Genomic DNA, 27,836 nt, shown 5'->3' with positions numbered 1-27,836 from the left:
TCATCCCTGTCCCCACACATGCACCACCTCCACCCCTGTCAACATCCCCCACCAGCTGTTACAACTGCTGAACTTACGATGATAGGCCATAATCACTCAAAATTCATAGTTTACGGTACTGTTCATTCTTGGTGTTGAGCATTCTACGAAAAAAAATTTTAAAAAGTGAAAGTCACTCAGTCGTATCCAACTCTTTGTGACACCATGGACTATCCAGTCCATGGAATTCTCCAGGCCAGAATACTGCAGTGGGTAGCCTTTCCCTTCTCCAGGGGATCTTCCCAACCCAGGGATAAACCCAGGTCTCCCGCACTGCAGGCAGATTCTTTACCAGATGAGCTACAAGGGAAGCTCAAAAATACTGGAGTGGGTAGCCTATCCCTTCTCCACTGGATCTTCCCAACTCAGGAATTGAACCGGGGTCTCCAGCATTGCAGGCGGATTCTTTGCCATCTGAGCTATTATGGGTCTGAACAAATGTCTAATAACATGCTTCAATCAATATGGTATAGTACAAAGTATTTTCACTGTTCTAAAAATTTGTACTTCCTACCTGCTACCTCCCCTCATCCTCCACAACTCTTGGCAACTACGGATTTTTTTTACTGTCTATCATCATGTTGTTGTTCAGTCACTCAGTCATGAGCCCCCAGGGACTGCACGACAGGCCTCCCTGTCCTTCACCATCTCCCAGAGCTTGCTCCAACTCATGGCCAATGAGTCAGTGTTGCCATCCAACCATCTCATCCTCTGTCATCCCCTTCTCCTGCCTTCAGTCTTTCCCAGCATCAGGATCTCTTCCAATGAGTTGACTGTTTGCATAAGGTGGCCAAAGTATTGGAGCTCTAGCTTCACCATCACTCCTTCCAATGAATATTCAGGGTTGATTTCCTTTAGGGTTGATTGGCTGGATCTCCTTGATGTTCAAGGGACTCTCAAGAGTCTTCTCGAGCACAATTTGAAGGCATTGATTATTCCACACTCAGTCTTTTTTATTTTCCAGCTCTCACATCCATACAAGACTACGGGAAAAACCATAGCTTTAACTATATGGACCTTTGTAGGCAAAGTAATGTCTCTGCTTTTTAATGTGCTGTCTAGGTTTGTCATTGCTTTTCTTCCAAGGAGCAAGCGTCTTCTAATTTCACTGCTGCAGTCATTTTCCACAGTGATTTTTGGAGCCCAAGAAAATAAAAGTCTGTCACTGTTTCCATTGTTTCCCCATCTATCTGCCATGCATTTCCCCATCTATTTGGCTATCATCATAGTTTTTCAGAATGTCATATCATTGGAGTTAGTTAGACTGTATACAACCTTTTCATAATGGCTTTTTGCACCTAGTAATATGTATTTAAGGTTCCTTCATGTCTCATTATGGCTTGATAGCTCATTTCTTTTTAGTGCTCAATATTCCATTGTCTGGATATACCAAATTTATCCATTCACCTTCTCAGGGACATTTTGGTTGCTTTCACGTTTTGGCGCAATTGTAAAGGAACTGTAAAGAAAGTTGCTATAAACATTTATATGCAGGTTTTTGTCTGGTCTTAAAATTTCAACTCTTTTAGATACATACCAAGGAACAAAATTGCTAGATCATATGGTAAGCTATGGTTTTTCCAGTAGAAAACCTGTATATGGTTTTTCCATGTACAGATGTGAGAGTTGGCCCATGAAGAAGGTTGAGCACTAAAGAACTGATGCTTTCAAACTGTGGTGCTGGAGAAGACTCTCAAGAATCCCTTGGACAGCAAGGAGATCAAAGCAGTCAATTCTAAAGGAAATCAACTTTGAATGTTCATTGGAAGGATTGATACTGAAGCTGAAGTTCCAATATTTTGACCACCTGATGCAAAGAGCCAGCTCATTGGAAAAGAACTCTGATGCTAGGAAAGATTGAGGACAGGAGAAGGGACGACAGAGGATGAGATGGCTGGATGGCCTCACTGGCTCAATGGACATGAGTTTGAGCAAGCTCCAGGAGTTGCTGATGGACAGGGAAGCCTGGCGAGCTGCAGTCCATGGTGCTGCAAAGAGTTGGACATGACTGAGTGACTGAACAATAATAATAAGAAGAAGATGTTTAAATTTATAAGAAACTGTCAAACTATCTTTCAAAATTTTTGTACCATTTTGCTTTCCCACCAGCAATGAACAAGGATTCATGCTGCTTTACATCCTTGCTATGAATAGCATTTGGTATTACCAGTGTTCTGAATTTTGGCCATTCTAATAGGTGTATGGTCAAGTGTCCACAGTGGCTCAGCAGTGAAGAATCTGCCTGCGATGCAGGAGATGCAGCAGAATCGGGTTCAAACCCTGGGTCAGGAAGATCCTCTGGAGGAAATGTCAACCCACTTCTTTACTCATGCTGGGAAAATACCATAAACAGAGGAACCTGGCAGGCTACAGCACACAGGGTCCCAAAGAGTCAGAAACAACCGAGCACACACGCATGCACAATAGGCATTTGGCAGCATCTCAGTAACATTTTTGTTTATATCTCCATGATAACAACTGATGTTGGGCATCTTTTTATGTGCTTATTTGCAACCTGTATATCTTCTTTGATAAACTGTCTCAAGGTCTTTGGCTCATTTTTAATTGGATTGTTTGTTTTCTTATTGCTGAGTTTTAAGAGTTCTTTGCATAATCGGGTAACAGATCGTTATTGGATGAGTCCTGTACAAATCATGGACTCTCCTAGTGTGTGGCTTGTCTTCTAACTCACTTGATATTGACTTTCACAGAGCAGAAGTCTATAATTTTAATGAACCTGCATTATCAATTATTTCTTTCATGGATCATGCCTTCAGTGTTGTATCTAAAAAGTTGTCACCATATCCAAGGTCATATAGTTTTTCTTCTGTGTCATCTTTTAGTAGTTTTTTTTTTTTAATTTATTTTTTAATTGAAGGATAATTGCTTTACAGAACTTTGTTGTTTTCTGTCAAACCTCAACATGAATCAAGCATAGGTATTTTGTATTTTACCAAAGTTTATTTTTGCCTATGGATCCTCAACTGCTCTAGTATCATTTGTCAGAAAAGCTATATTTTCTCCAATGAATTGCTTTTTCAACTTTGTAAAATATTTGGCTATTTGTGTGAGCCTATTTCTGGGCCTCTATTCTTTTTAATCCATTGATACATCTCTACCAATACTATATAATCGTTATTACTCTATCTATATAATATCTTAAAAATCTGATAGGCTGATTCTTCCTATTTACTTTTTACAAAATTGTTCCACCTGTTTGAGATCCTATCCCTTTTTTTATATACAAATTTTAGAACATCCTATTTCTACAAAATGTCTGTATATATTATTTCCTTTTATTCTCACATTGGCTAAAATTTCCAGTACTGTGCTAAATAAGAGCGGTAAGAACAGACATCCTTGCTTGTGCTTAAAATAAAGAAGGAAGCATTCTGTTTTTCTTTATTAAGCCTAATTCCAGCTGTAGGATTACTGTAGAGACTCTAAATCAAGTTGAGGAACTTCCCCCATATTACTAGTTTTCTGAAAGGTCTTATCACTGGTGAGTCCTGGATTTTGTCAAATTCTTTGTGTGAACTGGATTATGTCATCATGTGGCTTTTCCTTTAGGTGGTTTATATTGATTTATTTTCAAATACTGAAACAGCCTTGCATATTGGAATAATGCTTATTTGACCATATAATTATTTGTGACTAAATTCTAACAGTATTTTGTTAAGGAATTATATATCTTTTCTATGAAAGATATCAGTCTATGGTTTCCTTCTTTTGTACTGTCTTTGTCTAGTTTTTGCTATAGAGGCAATACCAGCTAAAAAATGAATTAGAAGTGATCGTTTTTTTTCTGTTTTCTGGAAGAGACTATTTCAATTGGAATTAATTCTTTCAAAGTTTGGTATAACTCTCCAGTGAAACCATCTGGGACTAGATTTGCTTTTTTAAGAAATTTAAATTATTAATTCAATTATCTTACTATTTATAAGTCTATTCTAGTATCTATTTTATATCTAATGAGTTGCGATTGTTTGTATATTAAAGGAATTCATCTTTTTGTCAAGTTTTATGTGTGGAGTTGTTTACACTATTTTCTCATTTATCTTTTTAAGGTCTTTGGAATCTGTAGTGATATACTCTATTCATTTCTGATACCACTAATTTGTGTACTTTTTGTTTTTTGTCAGTTTTGCTGGAGATTTAACAACTTTATTGATCTTTTTAAAGTACTAGCTCTATATGTCTTTGATTTCTATTACTTTTTCTGTTTGCAATAAATTTTACTGATTTTTGTTCTCATCTCTATTTCTTTTCTTACATTTACTTTGGGGTTTATTTTGTTCTTATACTAGGTTCTTTGGTGTGGAGGGGTTAGATTACAGATTTGAGACTTTTAATCTTTTCTAACACATATATTTAGTACTACAAATTTCTGTCTCCTCACTTATTGGCTGTATTGCACAAATAAGTATGTATTACTTTCATTTCTTTCAGCTCCAAGTATATTTTAAAATTTCTCTTAAAATGATCTCCTTTAGACAAAAGACCTGTATATGGAAAACTGTAAGACACTGATGAAAGAAACTGAAGATGACATAAACAGATGGAGAGATATTCCATGTTCCTGGGTAGGAAGAATCAATATTGTGAAAATGACTATACTACCAAATGCAATCTACAGATTCAGTGCAAATCCTATCCAATTACCAATGACATTTTTCACAGAACTAGAACAAAAAATTTTACAATTCATATGAAAACACAAAAGACCCCAAATAGCCAACGCAGTCTTAAGAAAGAAGAATAGAGCTGGAGGAATCAACCTTCCTGACTTCAGACTATACTACAAAGCTACAGTCATCAAGACAGTATGGTACAGAAATGTAGACCAATGGAACAAGATAGAGAACCCAGAGATAACCCCACACACCTAGGGGTACCTTATTTTTGACAAATGAGGCAAGAATATATACAATGGGGCAAAGATAGCCTCTTCAATAAGTGGTACTGGGAAAACTGGACAGCTACGTGTAAAAGGATGAAATTACAACACTGCCTAATGCCATACACAAGGATAAACTCAAAATGGATTAAAGACCTAAATGTAAGGCCAGAAACTATAAAACTCATAGAGAAGAACATAGGTAGAACATTCGATTACATAAATCAAAGCAAGATCTTCTATGACCTACCTCCTAGAGTAATGGAAATAAAAACAAAAATAAACAAGTGGGACCTAATTAAACTTAAAAGATTTTGTACAACAAAGGAAACTCCAAACAAAGAGAAAAGACAACCCTCAGAATGGGAGAAAATAATAGTAAAGGAAACAACTGACAAAGAATTAATTTCCAAAATATACAAGCAGCTCATATTAGAAAAGCAATATTAGAGAAAACTCAATATTAGAAAAGCAAACAACCCAATCAAAAAGTGGGAAAGGGACCTGAAGAGACATTTCTTCAAAGAAGACATACAGATAGCTAACAAGCATGTGAAAAGATGTTCAACATCGCTCATTATTAGAGAAATGCAAATCAAAACTACAATGAGATACCACATCACACCAGTTAGAATGGCCATCATCAAAAAGTCTACAAACAATAAATTCTGGAGAGGGTGTGGAGAAAAGGGAACACTCTTGTATTGCTGGTGGGAATGTAAACTGATAACAACCACTATGGAAGATGGTATGAAGATTCCTTAGAAAGCTAGGAATAAAACCACCATATGACCCAGCAATCCCACTCCTAGGCATATACCCAGAGAAAACCAAAACTGAAAAAGACACATGTACCCCATTGTTCATTGCAGCACTATTTACAATAGCTAGAACATGGAAGCAACCTAGATGTCCATCCACAGATGAATGGATAAAGAAGGTGCACATATATACAATAAAATATTACTCAGCCACAAAAAGGAACACATTTCCATCTGTTTCAATGGGATGGATGAACCTAGAGCTTATTATACAGAGTGAAGTAAGTCAGAAAGAGAAATATAAATATCATATACTGACACATACATATGGCATCTAAAAAGATGGCACTGACAAATTTATTTTTAGGGCGGCAATGGAGAAACAGACATAGAGAACAAACCTATGAGTATGGGGGAGGAAGGGAGGGAGAAGGGGAGATTTATGGAGAAAGTGACATAGAAATTTACAATACCATATGAAAAATAGATAACCAATGGGAACTTGCTGTGTGACTCAGGGAACTCAAACAGGAGCTCTGCAACAGGCTGAAGGGTGGGGTGGGGAGAGAGACGGGAGCGAGGTGGGGAGGGAGGGGACATGGGTGTACCTACAGCTGATTCTTGTTGATGTACAACAGAAAACATTATGTAAAGCAATTATCCTTCAATTAAAAAACTTAAAAAAGAAAAGATGTTCTCCTTTATCTATAAATTACTTAGAAGCACATGTATACCTGTGATGGATTCATTTTGATATTTGGCAAAACTAATACAATTATGTAAAGTTTAAAAATAAAATAAAATTTAAAAAATAAATAAATAAAAAGAAAGAAAAAAAATAAACTGTTAGTTTTTCAAGTATTTGGAAAGTTTCTTATTTCTATGTTATCAATTTCAAATATGATGCCAAACTATATATCTCATAAGATATTGTCAATATTCAAAATACATGAAGAACCCAACAACAAAAGACAGCTAAGACAACTTAAAAATGGGTAAAAGACTTGGGTAAACAGTTTTCTAAAGATATACAAATGGCTAACAAAGCTCGTGAAACAAGGCTCAGCATCATTAATCATAAGAGAAATAATCAAAACCACAATGAGATACCACTTCACACCAACTAGGATAGCAGCAGCAGTAGCAGTGCCAGTGGTGGTAGAAGAAATAGTAGGAGGAACAGACAGAAACAAGTGTTGGTGAGGATATGGAAAAACGGAAATGTTACATATTGCTAGTAAGAATGTCAAGTGATATGGTTGACATGGAAAGCATTTGGTAGTTCCTTAAAAAATTAAAAATTAAATTACCATATGACCCTGAAATTCCAATCCTAAGTATACACAATCTGAAGAATTAAAATCAGAATTGTGTTCAAACAATAACTTGCACAAGAATTTTCCTAGCAGTATTGTTCACACAAACATTAATCAAGAAATGAATGGATAAACAAAATGTTATGTATCTATACAAAGGTATATACTTCAACCATTTTTTAAAAAAGAGTGAAGTACTGATACCTGCCACACTATGAATGAACCTTGACAATATTATGCTAAGTGAAAGAAGCCAGTCACGAAAAAAATAGTAATATATTATTTCATTTACATGAACTATCCAGAACAGGCAAATCCATGGAATAGGAACGTAAAATAGTGGTTTTCTAGGGTTCAGGGAATAATGAAATAGGGGAGAATAGCTAAATGATTTGGGGTTTCTCTTTGCAGCAATGAAAGCATTCTAAAATTGACTGTGGTAATAGCTGCACATAGGATACCATAAACTAGCGAATTGCACATTTTAAGCTGGTGAATTGTACAGCAAATGAATTATATCTCCATATATCTGTTTTTTAAAAGTGCATATGATTAAACTATAAAATATCATGTTGGGAAATAAATAATGATATCTTTAAAAAGTACACAAAGAAACAGAAGGAAACCTATAAAACACACAGCCATGTCATTCTTTAGGACCTGCATTCTCAAGCTTGTCTGTCTTCTCTCCACCTTTCACTCTGGATGCTTGCTTCATATATAAATGCCCAGGTATTTTACTTTTACTTGGCAGAAGGAATAGGGAAAAGAACTACTCTATCTTCCTGAAAGTAGAAAGCTCCTATGTGTGCTATTTTAAGCTGATACGTTTGCAGTAAAAATGTCATGCAACAACAAATAATACAACACATGTGTGAGCATTAAACACCAGCAGATAAACATTTACCATTGAGCATTCAGTTCAGTTCAGTCGTGTCGGACTCTTTGTGAACCACAAGTCCAACCCCATGAACCACAGCATGCCAGGTCTTCCTGTCCATCACCAACTCCCAGAGTCCACCCAAACTCATGTCCATTGAGTCAGTGATGGCATCCAACCATCTCATCCTCTGTCATCCCCTTCTCCTCCTGCCTTCAATCTTTCCCAGCATCAGGGTCTTTTCCAGTGAGTCAGTTCTTCTCATCAGGTGGCCAAACTATTAAGAGTTTCAGCTTCAACATCAGTCCTTCCAATGAACACCCAGGACTGATCTCCTTTAGGATGGGCTGGTTGGATTTCCTTGCAGTCCAAGGGACTCTCAAGTCTTCTCCAACACCACAGTTCAAAAGCATCAATTCTTTAGCACTCAGCTTTCTTTATAGTCCAACTCTCACATCCATACATGACCACTGGAAAAACCATAGCCTTGACTAGATAGACCTTTGTTGACAACGTAATGTCTCTGCTTTTTAATTTGCTGCCCAGGTTGAGCATTACTGTAAGCATTAAATTAGATAGTATCAATACACTGATAGCAACATACAAAGCTAACCTAGGTACCAGCTTCGCATAGTGGTAGAAAATAGATGATAGTTCAAGTCCCTGCTCTTCCAATTATTTAAAGTGTCCACTGATCAGTATTTTTGAACTCTAATTGTAGGTTAAAGTTACCTGAAGAGTTATACAAAAGCAAAAATCCTGAGCTTTGGTGAAGATTGATTATAACAAAATAGGCATAGATTCCTTAAATCAAGATTTTTAAAAACTTTCTATGTGATTCTCATGGTCAGTGAGGTTTTTTTACATTAATTTATTTTTTACTGAAGGAAAACTGCTTTACAAAATTTTGCTGTTTTCTGTCAAACCTCAATATGAATCAGCCATAGGTATACATATATCCCCTCCCTTTTGAAACGCCCTCCCATCGCCCTCCCTATCCCAACCCTCTAGGTCATGAGTTTTGAGAACCACTCCTTTAAACCTATGACATAAATAACTTAATCTAAACCAAGTTCTGAGCACACTATAGCATTCTGAGGAAGGAAGAGTACCCATTTTCTGACCTGGTCCATGATCAGCTGCACTGCTTTATAAGTCTGTCTGTAGTCAATTCACATGATTCTGAGCCTCGTATTCCTCATGTCTAACCTGGAAGAAACTGTTCCTAATGCAGGGAGTTAATTAATCTAATGATGAAATTAGGTAACATCTATAAAAGCACATCAGGCATTATAGGGGCATTAGTTCCCATACTTTGTTCCTTAAATGTCCCCGCAAAATGTAAGTAAAATATCCTTATTATCACAACCTAATGTTTAAGAGAGTTCCAGAAATCATCTAAATTTCTGCTTTACTGACTATGCCAAAGTCTTTGACTGTGTGGATCACAATAAATTGTGGAAAATTCTGAAAGATATGGGAATACCAGACCACCTGACCTGCCTCTTAAGAAATCTGTATGCAGGTCAGGAAGCAACAGTTAGAACTGGACATGGAACAACAGACTGGTTCCAAATAGGAAAAGGAGTATTGTCACCCTGCTTATTTAACTTATATGCACAGTACATCATGAGAAACGCTGGGCTGGAAGAAGCACAAGCTGGAATCAAGATTGCCAGGAGAAATATCAGTAAGCTCAGATATGCAGATGACACCACCCTTATGGCAGAAAGTGAAGAGGAACTAAAAAGCCTCTTGATGAAAGTGAAAGAGGAGAGTGAAAAAGCTTGCTTAAAGCTCAACATTCAGAAAACGAAGATCATAGCATCTGGTCCCATCACTTCATGGCAAATAGATGGGGAAACAGTGGAAACAATGGCAGACTTTATTTTCTTGAGCTCCAAAATCACTGCAGGTGGTGACTGCAGCCATGAAATAAAAAGACACTTACTCCTCGGAAGAAAAGTTATGACCAACCTAGATAGCATGTTAAAAAGCAGAGACATGACTTTGTCAACAATGGTCTGTCTAGTCAAGGCTATGGTTTTTTCCAGTAGTCATGTATGGATGTGAGAGTTGGACTATAAGGAAAGCTGAGTGCCAAAGAATTGATGCTTTTGAACTGTGGTGTTGGAGGAGACTCTTGAGAGTCCCTTGGACTGCAAGGAGATCCAACCAGTCCATCCTAGTCCTGAGTGTTCATTGGAAGGAGTGATATTGAAGCTGAAACTCCAATACTTTGGCCACCTGATGTGAAGAATTGACTCACTGGACAAGACTCTGATGCTGGGAAAGATTGAAGGCGGGAGGAGAAGGGGATGACAGAGGATGAGATGGTTGGATGGCACTGCCGACTCAATGGACATGAGTTTGAGTGAACTCCGGGAGTTGGTGATAGACAGGGAGGCCTGATGTGCTGCAGTCCATGGGGTTGCAAAGAGTCAGACACAACCGAACTGAACTGAACTGCAAGTTTTTCATAGTGATTTAAATGCTAGGAAGGAAAAAGATATACTAGTCCAACCATCTGAATGCTACATATAGTTTTTTGGCTCTTCTAGGGCCAGCTATTGGTATAGTTGGTTTTTAACATAAATACTGCAGAAGTTTGCCTCTTAAGTAAAAAAAGTAGGCTTATTTTTTCCATCAATTACTGGACTTTGCTTAATACTTCTACACTCTCCATCTCCCTTTTCCAAGATTGCTGCATTATCACCCTTGTCTAGGAGTTACTGAATTCAAAGGACCAACATGTTATCCCCAAAATGTCTCTTCTTACAATCTAGAATCGTTTTGCATTTAGAAGAGGTCTTACTGTATCTATGAAGTTGGGAATGTTTTCCCCCAAGATAGCAGCCTTTAAGGTTTGTGGATCCCCAGTGAAGGCATCCTAAGAGATATCTCTGCATTGTCTATCCTTTTTTTAACCTCCTGAAATTTGTTTTGAACCCACTCAAGTGGGTTACACTATAAAACATGTGGAACAGATCTGAATGATGTAATGCAAACCCCGAAACTGCCCTATTCCATACAGATACATCAGTACTCAGAGATCGACATTTTGACTTAGTGAACACAACGGTTACTAACATTCCCACCAATTTGATGGTTTGGTTGATTGCAGAAAAGCCATCATTTCAGAGTTTTAGAAAGTTATTCTCCTCCTGGTGTATTTAAACTATAAAATACCACTTGACATATCACATGAATTCATATCACAGAAACTGTCTCATCTTGAGACAATTAGACCAGTCGAAGCATGACTAGATTCTAAAGTGTAACATTTGGGATTACACTGTACATTAAATCAGAAGCTGAAATAATTCATTAAACCCATTATAGGAGCTTCAAAGACAAAACCCTGCAGTCTGCAATAAACAGACATAATATAAAATGACAAAAGAAAATATCATGCCTGAAGGAAAACAATTACATTTTCTATTTATAAGGACCATTAGAATAACTAAGTCATATTGTGAAAGTAAGATAGTAAAATGGTTTGTTTTAATAAGCTACTGCCAAGGTATTTTAGGAAAAGAATATTTTGGAACAGCAGAGATGAATCATCCTTAAATGCAGATTATATTTTCTAAACAGATACTTTTGGTCAGGGTCTGGGTTTAATGTTTGGCTAGCTTTTAAATGCTTTCTTACAGAACTATTTTTAACTGAGTCATGATATTCCTTTAATTCTCAGAAGTAGTTTTGTGCGATTCGGAGTTTGGGGAGGCTGAAAATAGATGAATCAGACAGTAACAAAAGCATGGAGCAGGAGAACAAAGACATGTGCATTTAGAGCAGTGATTTAGGGTTTCTGGGTTTCTGTTGCTTTCTTTACCTGAAAAGTCTAAGCCTTTTCATTTTCTTGAATCTAAACAGAAGCCAAATGGACTCTCAACTATGCCAATCTAAACTAACTTCCTATTTTCCTCCTAGAAAGTACTATTAACTTTCCCCTGAGAAAGATAGGTTACAGAAGAGCCAAATAAATAAGACTCCATTTAGAGGACCCTGAGAGTATACACAGTGCACACAAAAATCAATGTGAGCCCCTCTGACAGCTGAAATGAGACGTCTCGAAATGTTTTGCCAGCTTCATAGAGCATTGTATATTTGCAAAGTACCCTCTCTGCTTTTGTGCTCCTTTATCTTGCTTAGCCTTTCTCGTTAAAAATACAATTCTGCCCTTTTGCTAACATTTCCTAGGCTTAGGTGTTTTCTTTTAACACCTAGCCACAAAAACTTTAGTTGGTAGCACCCAGCATTGCTGAAAGCAAATTAACCTGGATGAATATGCACCCTGGGATTATTCGATAGTATAGTATTACTGATAATTTTTATTTTGATGTTTGGCCTTCTTTTCTTTTCATGTCCCATGGTATCTAGACAGATTACAGAAAGTTGCCTGGAAGGAAAAAGAAATGCCCTGTTTTATTTTGCAGTATCTGACATTCTCATGCCTAAACATGGAGAATTGAACTGTGAGGCACAGACTTAAAGTTTGGAGAGAGAGAGACAGGAAACTAGTTAGCTAGATCAAACCATGTTTCCCAGACAGGGACAAAGGAAAACTACAGTAGTAAAGTATCACCATTTATTAAACACATATACAAATTTGCTACAGAAACAAATAGCTGAAATGCTAAACGTGTTTTGCTAAACTTTTCATACTTGATTCTGAAAACTGATTTCATTTTTAAGAAAGAAGAATTAAGAAGAAAATGATTCATTTTAGGCATTATTTATTCTATTATTACAATGGTCTGGCCTACAATTGCCTTTGAGGCCCTATCTGACCACTCGTTTAAAATTCAACTCTGAATGCCCAGTTCATTAACTTGCTCAATGCCCAATGCCCAATTAATGCCCGATTTACTTTAACTTGCTCTACTCTTTCCTTGTTGTCAACTAACATAACTATATCAATTATGTATTTATGATTATTATCAGCTGCAGATTTCCTTGTGTTTAAGTATAAGATCTATGAGGACAAAAGTCTTTGTTCTATTCATTGGTGTATCCCAAGAGTGTAGAATAACACCTCACAAAACATATTTGGTGAATGGATGAATGAATAGTACTATGGCAGATGTTAATCAGGATCTTTGACCTGCTATTTAGAAATCAGCCCATGGGAAACTGACTTAATTTTTAGCATTGGCTCTAACATTTAATCTCTTTATTAGCTATTGACTATAATGTACTTTACCTGCCTCCACTTTATAAACACAAACTCTACAGTTTGAAAAATACTGCATTTTTTCCCAGTCTCACAGGAATGAGCAATAAAACCTGGAAGAGACTTAGGACATAGAGCATTAAATGTATACTTTCTGTGGCAACACAGTGAATAAATACTGGAATAAATAACTTCCATTCTTTAAACAAACAACAGATAAGAAAAAGGAGAAAAAATAGCAAGCTACATCATTCGCCTTGGCTTAACGGACCAGCAGAATCAAATATTAAAATGCTGAAATGAAAATAATAACCCCACAGAACTCAAGAGAGCTTGTGCTTCATTGCTGAAGTTCTGAACTTCAATAGAGAGGAATACTAGACTCTTGTTTAGAAAATGATTCTTCGTGACATTTCAGTGAGTTGTCAAATCTATAACCTCTGGTTTTGACTGTGCCAGAGGATGGTGCCTTTCCTGGGAGGCAGGTTACACGTCTGCGACTGGTTAAAAAGGAAGGGCGAGCTTTCTGCACACGGCACCACTATTCACTGAAGAAGGTTATTTTCATGCTAAATCATCTGCACAAAACCATATGGTTAGAAGAAAATAGATTGCTAGCCAATATAGAGCATCTCCAGAGGGCACTAGCCTGGCATCAGATGCCTGCTGATTTGTTTGCTATTTGAATAGATGCCTTCTTTTCTCTTGGCTCATGGAAAGAAATTGTGATTTGGGGCAATAATTCCACTTGAAAAGATAGAGCAGAATGTCTAAAGTTAGAAATATTTCCCAGTATTTTACATGTATTTCTATGTGGACCTGAATCTTGATCTTAAGGAACCTACACCTCAGTAGAGTATAGCACATTCACATATAAAACCATAGTGTAATTATAAAACAAATGCCATAGAAGAATGTCAATGTTTTGGTAAAAATTAAAAAAAAAATTACTGAAAGCATATATTTTGGATTTACAGCCTTCAGAACTGAAGAAGATAAAACTGTTTTTTTAAGCTCTGTAGTCTGTGGCACTGTTATGACATACCTAAAAATGTGATAAAATACATTAGAACCCAAAACACTTTCTCTTCTGGAATCAATTAATAAAGATAAAGCAGACTGATGGACAGGTGATTTTCCCTCCTGTAAAGATAGTAGTCAGAGGGCATTACCTCTGTGGGAGAAAGCCTTCATTTTGGTACAAAGAAAAAGATTAAATGTACAAGAATTTCAGGAAAGAAATAAGTATAAATACAAAACAACTAATGTTTGGGATTTACTTTTACCAACATCCTTGTGTTTAATGTTATGAACCCTGTGACGTGGATTTGGAACAATAGACTTCAGTCTGTAGGCTTGTGTGCCCGGCACACGCAGCTGGGATTTGAACCCAGGCCCCCCAGCTTGAAATCCTGTTCTCTCACAATGTCACCTCTGTGTGCCAGTTCCATTTGGGCTGAATTTCTTTTGTGTTAATAGCCTTTAGTGAAGGAAACTCAGTTTCTTTTAACCTTGGCAAAGACCTTGTTCCCTGTAAGCAATGGAAATACTAGCACTCTGTGGTGTAACAGGTAAGTGCTTTTTTATTTCTAATAATTTTAAGTTAATGATGTTGTTCTTATAATGACAGTTCAGTTCCTCAATATACGTGAGATCACTCAGCCTTGTGGGTTGTTATGTGTGTCTTAAAATCAAATGGCAAATGTATTATTCATTATTTCAGAATGCCTGACATATAATACAGAAGTAACTCAGTTGTCTAAGCAGAAGCCAGGTACTCCACACGATTATTGCTACATTTCTTGTTATGAGGGTACAATGGACTCAGTTCGATTATTTCTATTTTCTATATGATTGTATAATAAGAATTGATATTTATGATGAGAGAATTGCAGACTTTCTAACTTCAAATAGCCCATTATATATTGCAAGCTTTATTTACAAGTCAAAAAAAAAATAGAGATATGAGTTTTCATTAAATTTTGGACCAAAAACATTGAAATTAATAGCACTTTGTATTGTCGTATGTCATTTATCACTCTCTACTTCCACTATAGTTTTATATATACGTGTTTTATTCTCCACTGATTTGTAAGTTCTTAGATCGGGATTCATGTCTAATTCACCACTGCGATCTCACTTTGCCGTCTTTTTCAGTTTTCAGTAAATATTTCATTCATGAATGAACTCATTACAAGCAAAATTGTTTCTTTGTATCACTCAGTTATTAAAAATGTGAACCAAAATGATCCACTAGATTAACTTAGAACCTATTACACAGAGTGAAGTGAGTCAGAAAGACAAAGATAAATATCGTATTATAACACATATATACAGAATCTAGAAGGATGGGGGAGAAGGCAATGGCACCCCACTCCAGTACTCTTGCCTGGCAAATCCCATGGATGGAGGAGCCTGGTAGGCTGCAGTCCATGGGGTCACTAGGAGTTGGACACGACTGAGCGACTTCACTTTCACTTTTCACTTTCATGCATTGGAGAAGGAAATGACAACCCACTCCAGTGTTCTTGCCTGGAGAATCCCAGGGACGAGGGAACCTGGTGGGCTGCCGTCTATGGGGTCGCACAGAGCTGGACATGACTGAAGTGACTTAGCAGTAGCAGTAGAAGGATGGTACTGAAGAACTTATTTACAGGGCAGGAATAGAGAAACACAAAGAGAACAGACTTACGGCCATGGGGAGAGGGGAGGAGAGGGTGGGATTCTGGAGAGAGTAACATGGAAACTTACATTACCATATGTAAAATAGATAGCCAACGGGAATTCGCTGTATGGCTCAGGAAACTCAAACAGGGGCTCTGTATCAATCTAGAGGGGTGGGATGGGGAGGGACACGGGAGGGAGGTTCAAAAGGGAGGGGATCTATGTATACCTATGGTTGATTCATGTTGAGGTTTGACAGAAAACAACAAAATTCTATAAAGCAATTATCCTTCACTAAAAAAATAAATTTAAAAAATGATCCACTAAGTAATGATTTTATATCAAAGAAAATGCATACATCAAAATAAGAGTATTTGTACCTCAGACAGATTCTAAGCAAATGAAGTACTACCATATGGAAGAGCCCTTTCATCTGGGTTAAACAGATTTTTTATATTAATTTATAAATGGTATTGATCAAATTTTCATGGCACAAAAAAACTTTTCTTTCTTAAAATTTATGCATTTGGTCTGTGGCTTAAGAAATCAAAGTCCATTAGTCTAGCTTATTTATATCATCACCTTGGCACATGGAACTCCCCTGGGATATCTGGAAAATAATCATTCTCTCCTGCTGTTTCAATTAGCACTCTAGAACACTCATGATCTTTACTAGAAACTGTCTTTGACACCGTAACACTCATCAGCTTGAAATATATTTTTTGACAGTTCTGAGGCAAAAGGTTTAGGGTTTTTTATTAAGGGACTCACATGGGGATGAAAATTACAAGTTGAGGAAGACGTGGGGCAAGACGCTCAGAGAAAGTGATCACCAGTCCCTCCTGCTGTTTTAGCAAAATAACAGAGCCTATACACTAGGGCACAGCTGACCTTAAGATGCTAGGAACGCACATGGCCAGCTCTCCAAATGAGAGAGCCTTTGATTCCTAAGCCTCATCAGCTAGGGTGACAGGACCTACTTTCTCACTCTGCCTCCCCTTGAGTTGAGACAGTATGAGTATTTCTTTAATCTTTCCCCACTTGATTATGGGACTTCAGTGCCCTGTTAACAAGGTGTATTGAGCCTCTTCTCTGTGGAGAGCCTGTGCTGTTGCACCGTGTATTGGCACAAAAGAAGGGGGGAAATTATCCCTGCCTTTGAAGATCTCCAAGCATGGAGAACCTGGGTAAGAAGTTAATGCCGACATCATTCATTTTTTCATTGGACCATAAGAAGAAAGACAGAAATGAACAGGAATAAGTGCTGCCAAAGCCATTTCTTCTGATTTGGGCATACTGTAATAAGAAAGACACTTGGGATAAAATAAGAATCCTCAGCTCACATAAATTGGCCCAATTTTTAGGCAAGAACCCCACATGAATTTGAAAATACACGCCATTTACTGAAAGGTGACCTTATTAAGAAAATTAGCAACTACATGCTGTAAAGGCATGAAATGTGTGATAAAACGGTTCTAAAAATATCTTAGTGCAGCCTTCACATTCTCAAGCAGAGGCGACTTGATTAACGAAGGTGAAATCAAGCTCTGTTAAGGTCTATTGAAATCTCATTTCTTTTAAATACACCATTGTCTTAAAGTAAAGATTTAGAGGATCTCTCCTCAAAAGATTTTACTTCCTGCTAAAAGGTTGTTGGGGATTGTGTATATGTGTTGTGTGTGTGTGTGTTTGCTTTTTCTGTTTCCTGTAGTTTCACCTATTGTTCCAAGTATAGTGTTTTGATAAACAGATAAAAACAATGTATGACAACTCACTGAGAGAAGGAAGCCAATTTCTAGTCCTTTCGTGATAACTTTAATCTCTCCTCATATCTTTTCCCTTGCAATGTTCTTTATGATCGATAAGTACGTTTCTCAGGGTTCCTGAGATTGATTGTTTTCATCACAGGCAAGAAATTTATTCCACCTAAGTTCATTGAGTGCTATCCTAACTCAATTTTACCCTATCTCTGTCTCTCTCTGTCCCTCAGGAATCATTTTAGGTAAAAGGAGAAAAAAACTACACTAAAGGTAATTAGGAACTGTGATAGGTAATACTTTGCCAAATATTGACCTCTGGAAAGTAGGCATGTACTTAAATTTGAGTTTCCAGCTACACAGAGCAAAGACCTTTTATATAAGTGAAAGGGCAACACTTGCGTTGTTGCATCTATAGAGTATCCAATCATTAACCAACGCATGCTGTTAACACTGCTTATTAACAGGCTATACTTTCACAGACCTCTGTATTACTGGGGAAAAAGAAATCCTGAACTTTCGTTCTTTCTCTGTGGAATAATGAGGGGGTAGAAGAGCAATGACTCCCCACTGACAAGATATTTCTTAATATTCTACAATAGTGCTCCCTGGACACTTTATTCTGAAATATTCAGCTACTACAAACAAAGAGAGTTGGGAATGAAAGCAGATCAAGGAGCTGTACTTTGTGAGGAAGGGAATGGGTGGTAATTGGATTAGGCAGTCTGGATAGCCAGTTCTGAAACAGAAGTAATTTCAGAAAAGAATCACCAAAAGTAAAAAAGAGGAAAATATTATAGGTTCTATAGTTGATATTAATGAAAGTTTCATTACTTTGAAGCCAAAGTTAACTACCTTTATAAAACATAATATAATGACTTTTAACAAAAGCACACACAAATTCATTTTAACACACTTTATGCATGTGTTGGGGGATTCATATAGTCAAAGCTATGACTTTTTCAGGAGTTATGTAAAAATGTGAGAGTTGGACCATAAAGAAGGTTGAGCACTGAAGAACTGATGTTTTCAAATTGTCATGCTGGAGAAGACTTTTGAGAGTCCTCTGGACAGCAAGGAGATCAAACCAGACAGTCCTAAGGAAATCAACCTTGAATATTCATTGGAAGGACTGAAGCTGAAGCTCCAATACTTTGGCCACCAGATGAGAGGAGTCAACTCATTGGAAGAGGTCTTGATGCTGGGAAAGATTGAAAGCAGGAGGAGAAGGGGACCACAGAGGATGAGATGGCTAGATGGCGTCACCGACTGAATGGACATGATTTTGTCTATTCACAAAATCTGGGAGATAGTGAAGGACAGGGAAATCTGGCATGCTGCAGTCAATGGGGTCGCAAAGAGTAGGACATGATGTAGCAACTGAATGACATATAAACGGTGGCTCAGATGGTAAACAATCTGCCTGCAATGGGGGAGACCTGGGTTTGATCCTGGGTTGGAAAGATCCCTTGGAAAAGGGAAAGGCTACCCACTCTAGTATTCTTGCCTGGAGAATGCCATGGACAGAGGAGCCTGGTGGGCTAGTCCATGGGGTAGCAAAGAGTTGGACACAACTGATCAACTAACACTTTTTTATGCATACATAGGCTCAGATACTGACATAAGTGCTATACAAGGTACATTGGATTTTCTTCTGAAAGAAAGGAATATATTTTATTTCTTGAATTTGAGTATCTATATCATTCATGCAAACTAGCTTATTGTAAGTTCTTATTCTGGGTTTTAGGCGCATATAAACTTGAGGAAAATGTGGTCTTTGATCCAAGGAGCATATAGGCTAAGAGAGAAGTTATAGGATACACACATATCCCTTTTTGTTAAATAAAATATATTAAAAATCATTAGAGGTTACAAAGTGCTATTAATTGAGAGGGGTATTTTTACAAGCTCTTTCTAGAGAAAACAGAAAAGGTTCCATGGAGCCAGTAGCTCTTGAAAAGTGTCTTGTTGTTGTTTAGTCACTAAGTCATGTCCCCCCATATTGCTAAGTCTGTGACCCCTTGGACTGTAGCGCACTGGGCTCCTCTGCTCATGGGGTTCCCCAGGCTAGAATACTAGTTGGTCGCCATTTCCTCTCCCAGAAATGAGCCTTGACGTTTGGACAAAATTTAGAAGAGATGAATTGGCAGGAAGGGCTTTGGACAGAGTGAACAGCATTAACAAGAACCCAGAGGAGTGAGAATGTGGGTATCCTGTGAGAGTGAATAACACAGTCTGACTGGAGAATATAATATGGGGAAAAGAAAATGGAAAAGGCAGCTTGATAAAATTCATCCACGTTGTTGAATGCCAAGATGAAAATCTGGACTTTAATCTCAAGCAATAGATGAAGATGAGAAATATACTATATATTGCAAGAATTTTTATAGCTTCCAAAACCTGTTCTTCTGCTGTATCATTAAATTCCCCATCGGCCCCATAAGGTAAGCAATTTATATACAGGAGTCTATAAATGGGATTCAAATTAATTCTTGTTCCACAGCTCTTTCCTCTACATGGTCATGAACAACTTTGAAAATTTCATCAAAGCTATAAACTTCTTCCCAGAAAAATGCATATGCAAAATTTACATATATAAAATTTTTCTTAAACTTTCAGGGTCCTCACTGATTCTCATTTTCATTCTCTGTTAGAAACTCTTGCACTATCCAAAGACATCCCCCCAGTGTAAGAATGCATTTTTTTCTATGATCCAATAATATTTCACATTGAGAAGCAGTCAGAGAATTCTAAGGAAGTTACTGAAAATATCATTATTTTTTCTTATAACAGAAATATGAAGGGAGTATGTATGTTACATGATTAACTAAAACAATATAATAATTCCACCCAATAGTTTGAAATATTATTTTTATAAAATAAAAACAATATCTTGATCTAAATCCATACCAACCCACAATCATTTCAGACCCTTGAATATTTTAATTAAACTTTATTTGTCTTAATATTTTATCTAAAGCTCTACTGTTTTACTTTTTCCTATATCTTTCAATTTAAATATCAACATTTGCATCAATGAGAATTCTCATGTTTCAGCTACTCAGAGGACAAAGCTTTAGGGACAAAATATGTAAATCTTGAGTTCCAAATCTATACTTACTAACTGTCTGAAATGGGACAAACCACACCTCCAATAAGCCCATGAAAATATCTAGGATTCCTCTTTAAAATAGGAATAATAATTATCCTCTACCTTAAAAAGTTACTATATCTAGAAAATTTCTAAATAATAGAAATAGTATCTAATACATGATTCAATAGCCATTTTAAAAAACCTAATAGTCTTAACAGCATTAAATTTAGGAAGCAGAGAAATTATTTTAAGAAGGAAAGAGTCAAAAATAAGAAGCTCCATGTATCGTGAAAGAGAAAGACAAATAGTACAAGTTATTTAATAAAGACGTATATAAAATGCTATATATTTAAAACAAGTTATAAAGACACATAAACAGTACAAGTTATATAACAAAGACATATATAAAATACTAGAAGAACACAGACACAGATGAAGAATTGGTGACTGAAAGGCCTGAAGTGGTCCAATGAAGAGGTAATGTTTGAGTGGAGTCTCTGGGAGGAGTTTTCTATTAATACCTAATAATAACAAGGCTTATCATTAAAGTGATTCTCAATATAAAACAGAAACATCCCATTCTCATATAACATATTAGCCCATGGCACAGTGCTTAAGCTTCAGAATAAAAATCTTAGGTAAGCAAAATAGAAATACTGTATCTTATATGCTATTAATACTTACGAGTCCACACATATGGTTGTACATACACAACACCTTTTCAGTTATATGGAGAAAACTTGCACTTGTTTGAAATTCAGGTGTCAGAAAAAATAGACCATATAAGCGATGCTTACAAAACAACAAATGCGAATTTTCAAGAGTTCAAAATTCCATTATTCCTCAGTTCAGTTCAGTCGCTCAGTCGTGTCCGACTCTTTGAGACCCCATGAATCGCAGCACGCCAGGCCGCCCCGTCCATCACCAACTCCTGGAGTTCACTCAGACTCATGTCCATTCAATCAGTGATGCCATCCAGCCATCTCATCCTCTGTCGTCCCCTTCTCCTCCTGCCCCCAATCCCTCCCAGCATCAGAGTCTTTTCCAATGAGTCAACTCTTTGCATGAGGTGGCCAAAGTACTGGAGTTTCAGCTTTAGCATCATTCCTTCCAAAGACATCCCAGGGCTGATTTCCTTCAGAATGGACTGGTTGGATCTCCTTGCAATGCAAGGGACTCTCAAGAGTCTTCTCCAACACCACAGTTCAAAAGCATTAATTCTTTGGTGCTCAGCTTTCCTCATAGTCCAATTCTCACATCCATACATGACTACTGGAAGAAGCATAGCTTTGACTAGACAGACCTTTGTTGGCAAAGTGATGTCTCTGCTTTTGAATACAAGGGAATAGTCAATGGCTCCCGGCAGTCATTAACTCATATTAATTTCTTTTCACTAAAAACTTAATTTTTTCAGGTTTTTAATTATTTTGGCAATTTTTTCTCTTTTATTTATCATGAAGTGATTGTATTATTTTAGCATGCTAAAGAAAATGTGTTTTTGATACCTCAACTAGTACAGCCACTATGGAGAACAGTGTGGAGATTCCTTAAAAAACTGGAAATAGAACTGCCTTGTGATCCAGCAATCCCACTGCTGGGCATACACACTGAGGAAACCAGAAGGGAAAGAGACACGTGTACCCCAATGTTTATCACAGCACTGTTTATAATAGCCAGGACATGGAAGCAACCTAGATGTCCATCAGCAGATGAATGGATAAGAAAGCTATGGTACATATACACAATGGAGTATTACTCAGCCATTAAAAAGAAAACATTTGAATCAGTTCTAATGAGGTGGATGAAACTGGAGCCTATTATACAGAATGAAGTAAGCCAGAAGGAAAAACACCAATACAGTATACTAATGCATATATATGGAATTTAGAAAGATGGTAACAATAACCCTGTGTACGAGACAGCAAAAGAGACACTGATGTATAGATCAGTCTTATGGACTCTGTGGGAGAGGGAGAGGGTGGGAAGATTTGGGAGAATAGCATTGAAACATGTAAAATATCATGTATGAAACGAGATGCCAGTCCAGATTCAATGCACGATACTGGATGCTTGGGGCTAGTGCACTGGGACGACCCAGAGGGATGGTATGGGGAGGGAGGAGGGAGGAGGGTTCAGGATAGGGAACACATGTATACCTGTGGCGGATTCATTTTGATTTTTGGCAAAACTAATACAATTATGTAAAGTTTAAAAATAAAATAAAATTTAAAAAAAAACTCAAAAAAAAAAGACAAGAAAAAAAAAAGAAAATGTGTATACTCTATTAGCGATATAAAGGTAAATACATGTATTCTTACATCTTGTTATTTCTATAGAGTAGAAAGCACTTGAATCTTCATAAGCTAACACCTTTGCTATATTTTCCTGAATCAAAATATTTGTCAGTTTCTGCAGATAAGGTATATTGGCAGCTATCACACTAGTGGGAGGTGAGACCACAGATGGAATGACTAGAGGCAGAACCAGGTGTGAGCTGGGGCTTCTCCTGTGCTCAGTGGCTGTCACCATTCTATCAGCAGCAGGGTCAGGTGCCAAGATGCTGGAGCTGAAGCCCTGAGGGTCAGGCTTTAGGCCAGGCTGAGCAAGATAAAAAGAGTGAGAACCCAAATAAACAAAAGAAGAAAGAGGAGAAAATACAACCAATATCACAGAGACACAAAAAAATCAAAGTAGAATACTACAGTTCTATGCCAAAAAATTGCACAACCTAATAGTAGAAACAGATGAATGTCTAGAAACACACAAACTCCTAAGACTGAATCAGGAAGAAACAGACAATCTGAACAGATTGATCACTAGCAGTGAAATTGAATTAGTAATCAAAAATCTCCCAGCAAACAGAAGTCCAGGATGGGACAGCTTCAAAGGAGGAATTCAATCAAACATGTATAAAAAAGAACTAGTACCTATCCCTTCCAAACTATTCCAAAAAATTGATGAGGAGGGTAGACTCTCAAATTTATTCTGAGACCACAATTACCATGATACCAGAACCTAACAAAGACACTACAAAAAAATAAAATTATAGGCCAGTATCTTTGATGAAGATAGATGCAAAAATCCTTAATAAAATATTAGTAAACCAAATTCAACAATATATTAAAAGGATCATACATCTTGATCAAGTGGGATTTATTCCAGGGATGCAAGGATGGTTAAATATCCACAAACCAATCAATATTATATACTACATTAACAAAACAAAAATCACATGATCATCTCAAAAGATACAGAGAAAGTATCCAACAAAATGTAACATCCGTTCATAATAAAAACTCACATCAAAGGTGGTATGCAGGGAGTAAATCTCAACACAGTTCAGTTCAGCTCATTTCAGTTGCTCAGTTGTGTCTGAGTCTTTGCAACTCCATGGACTGCAGCATGCCAGACTTTCTTGTCCATCACCAACTCCCAGAGCTTGATCAATCTCATGTCCATGGAGTTGGTGATGCCATCCAACCATTTCATCCTCTGTTGTCCCCTTCTCCTCCTGCCTTCAATCTTTCCCAGAATCAGGGTCTTTTCCAATGAGTCAGTTCTTTGCATCAGGTGGCCCAAAGTATTGGAGCTTCAGTGAATATTCAGGACTGATTTCCTTTAGGACTGACTGGTTTGATCTCCTTGCAGTCCAAAGGACTCTCAATAGTCTTCAGCACCATGGTTCAAAAGCATCAGTTCTTCAGCACTCAAACTTCTTTATGGTCCAACACATTTGTACATGACTATTGGAAAAACCATAGCTTTGACTAGACGGACCTTTGTCAGCAAAGTAATGTCTCTGCTTTTTCATATGCTGTTTAGGTTGGTCATAGCTTTTCTTCCAAGGAGCAAACTTCTTTTAATTTCATGGCTGCAGTAAAGGCCACTTATGACAACCCCATAGCTTACATCACACTCAGTGATGAGAAGCTGAAAAATTTTCCTCTAAAACCAGGAACAAGCCAAGGATGCCTATTCTCACAACCTCTATTTAGCACCATAATGGACAGCCTAGCCACAGTAATCAGACAAGAAAAAGAAATAAAAGAATCAACCTTAGAAGGAAAGAAGTAAAACTGTTACTGTGTACAGATGACATGATACTAAATACAGAAAACTCTAAAGTCTTCATCAAAAAACTACTAGAACTAAGAAATAAATTCAATAAAGTTTGTAGATACAGGGTTAATATGCAAAAATATACTGACTGTCTAATAATAAACCATCAGAAAGAAAAAGCAAGAAAATAACCCCATTTAAAATCACATCAAAAAGAATAAAATATCTAGGAATAAATTTAACCAAGGAGTTGTAAGACCTATACTGTTTTACCTATACTGTAAAACACTGATGAAGTAAATTAAAGATGATAGAAAGAAATGGAAAGATACTTCACATTCATGGATTGGAAGAATCCATATTTTTTTAATGGCCAGGCTTCCCTGGCTCAGATGGTAAAGAATCTGCCTGCAATGCTGGAGACCTGGGTTCAATCCCTGGGTTGGGAAGATCCCCTGGAGAAAGGAATGGGTACCCACTCCAGTATTCTTGCTGGAGAATTTCGTGGACAGAGGAGCCTGGTAGGCAACAGTCAATGGATTTGCAAGGGATTGGACACAACTGAGTGACTAACACCTTTACCCAAAGAAACCTACAGATTTAATGCAATTCTCATCAAAATAACCATGATCTTTTTCACAAAATTAGAACAACTAACCCTAACATTTACATAGAACCACAAAAACCCTGAATTTCAAAAGCAATCCTGATAAAAATTTAACAAGGCTGGAGGCATATGCCCCCCAGACTTCAGGCCATTCCACAAAGCTATAGTAATCAAGACAGTATGGTACTGGTACAAAAAGAGATACATAGATCAATGGAACAGAATAGAGAACCCAAAATTAAACTCATAATAAATCTTCAAATAAATAATAAATGTCTGAACACTTATTTTTAATAACAATTTATTATAAAATTAAATTTAAGTCTGGAAACCATAAAACTCCTAGAAGAAAACATAGGCAGAGCATATTTGATGTAAACTCTAGCAATATTTTCTTAGATATATCTCCCAAGGCAAAGGAAACAAAAGCTAAAATAAACAAATAGGACTATTTAAACTTAAAACTTCTTCATAGCAAAGGAAACCATGGATAAAATGAAAACACAGTCTACCGAGTGGGAGAAATGTTTGCAAGTGACATGACTGATAAAGGGTTAGTATCCAAAATACATATACAGCTCATACAACTCAGTATCAAAAAAACAAACAACCCAATTAAAAAATGGGCAGGAGAACTGAATAAACGTTTTTCCAAAGGAGACATACAGATGGCTAACAGGTACATGAAAAGATGCTCAACACCACTAATCATTAGAGAAATGCAACTCAAGACTACAACAGAATATCTAAACTCACATATGTCAGAATGGCTATCATCAAAAAGACTGCAAATAACAGATGTTGTGGAGGATGTCGAGGAAAAGGGAACTCTTGTACGCTGTTGGTGAGAATGTACGTGGGGGCAGCCACTGCGGAGAGCAGTATGGAGGTGCTGCAAAGAAGAACTACAATCAGAAATATTACATGATCCAGTGATTCTACTCCTGGGAACCTATCTGAAGAAAATCAAAACCCTTATTGGAAAAGATACATGCATCCTACTGTTCACAGCACAATTCTTTACAATAGCCAAGATATGGAAGTAAGCTGAATTTCCTTTAACAGATGATTGGATAAAGAAGAAGCACGGTCTATAAATGCACAACAGATTACGACTCAGCTATTAAAAAAATGAAATTTTACTATTTGCAACAACATGGATGGACCTGGAGGATATTATCCTTAGAGAAGTTAGTCAAAGACAAATAGTATAGGTGGCATCTAAAAATTAAACAAATCAAGTAATAGAACAGAACAGAAACAGAATCACAGATACAGAAAGCAAATTAGTGGTTACCATTGAGGAGAGGGAAGAAGGAGAGCAAGACAGGTGAACAGGATTGAGTTGTACATTATGCTGTATAAAGTAAAGAAGGATATATCATACAGCACCAGGAAGCAGTCAATGTAGTAGCTTTAAATGAAGTATTATCTATAAAAATGTGCAGATCACTATGCTGTACCCTTTAACCAATACAATATCATAAATAAACTGCACTTAAAAAAATTATACAGGGTCCACACCACATTATGCTTCTCATTCTTACTCAGTGATATTTACTTTAATTTCCTGAATGTGATATTAAATTTTGGTTTCAAACAGATAAGCAACATGGTAATATCCATGAGATAGTTAAGTCTCTCTTGTATTGTTCTTCAGTCACTAAGTGGTGTCCAACTCTTTGAGACCTCATGGACTGTAGCACACCAGGCTTCCCTGTCCATTTTATTTAGAGTTTGCTCAGATTCATGTCCATGGAGTCAGTCATGCCATCTAACCATCTCATCCCCTTCCACCCCCATCTCCTTTTGCCTTCAATCTTTGCCAGCATCTGGGTTTTTCTCATTAGTCGACTCTTGTCTATTTAGAGTAATAGCCACAATATTTGTGGACTCTGTAACCTGAAATCCACACCTTATTCTCCACTGTGAAGTCTCCCTCTTCAAATAACCTGTTTTGATTATTTAAATCTAAACATCAACTGTGATATCTCATCTGATTTTACGTTTATAAATAAATAACATAATCTAAACCAAAACATTTAAGATTATAAAACATTCACTCATTACATTAAAGACAGATTAGCCACCGCAGACCATATGCTGCGAACTGGTGTAATGGTTTAAAAATCAGTTTAGTTCATGCAAGATAAGGAACAACTGTCTCATGAGAGTCAACTTCTAACTCTAAAAAAAAGGATAGTAAGACAAGGCCCTGCTTTGATAACATTGGACATTGTGGAGAAAGGAAATAGTTACCTGTTGTTTCCACAACCATGCAGTTAAGATAAGCCAGAAAGAGAGCATGACAATGAATATTTTGCACAGAGATGATTTAATAGAGATTTGAAAAATTAAATGCAAACAGAAAGAGGCACACTTTTCTTCATACTGCATAGGTTATTTGCAGGTCTGGCATTCTTTTTATTTATTTATTTTTAGTTTCTGAGCTCTTGAGAGTAGAGATTCATGTTTCATATATATTGTTATAAATCACCAAACAGCCTGGCCATGCTCCATAAATATATAATAAAAGGAACACAAACATCCAAGCAATAAACTGAAGTCCACAACAATTCAACT

Source organism: Bos javanicus, chromosome 5, assembly GCF_032452875.1.
Source record: "Bos javanicus breed banteng chromosome 5, ARS-OSU_banteng_1.0, whole genome shotgun sequence".
In the NCBI taxonomy this organism is placed as follows: domain Eukaryota; kingdom Metazoa; phylum Chordata; class Mammalia; order Artiodactyla; family Bovidae; genus Bos; species Bos javanicus.
The sequence above is the reverse complement of the archived record's forward strand: the minus strand, read 5'-3'. Positions refer to the sequence as shown.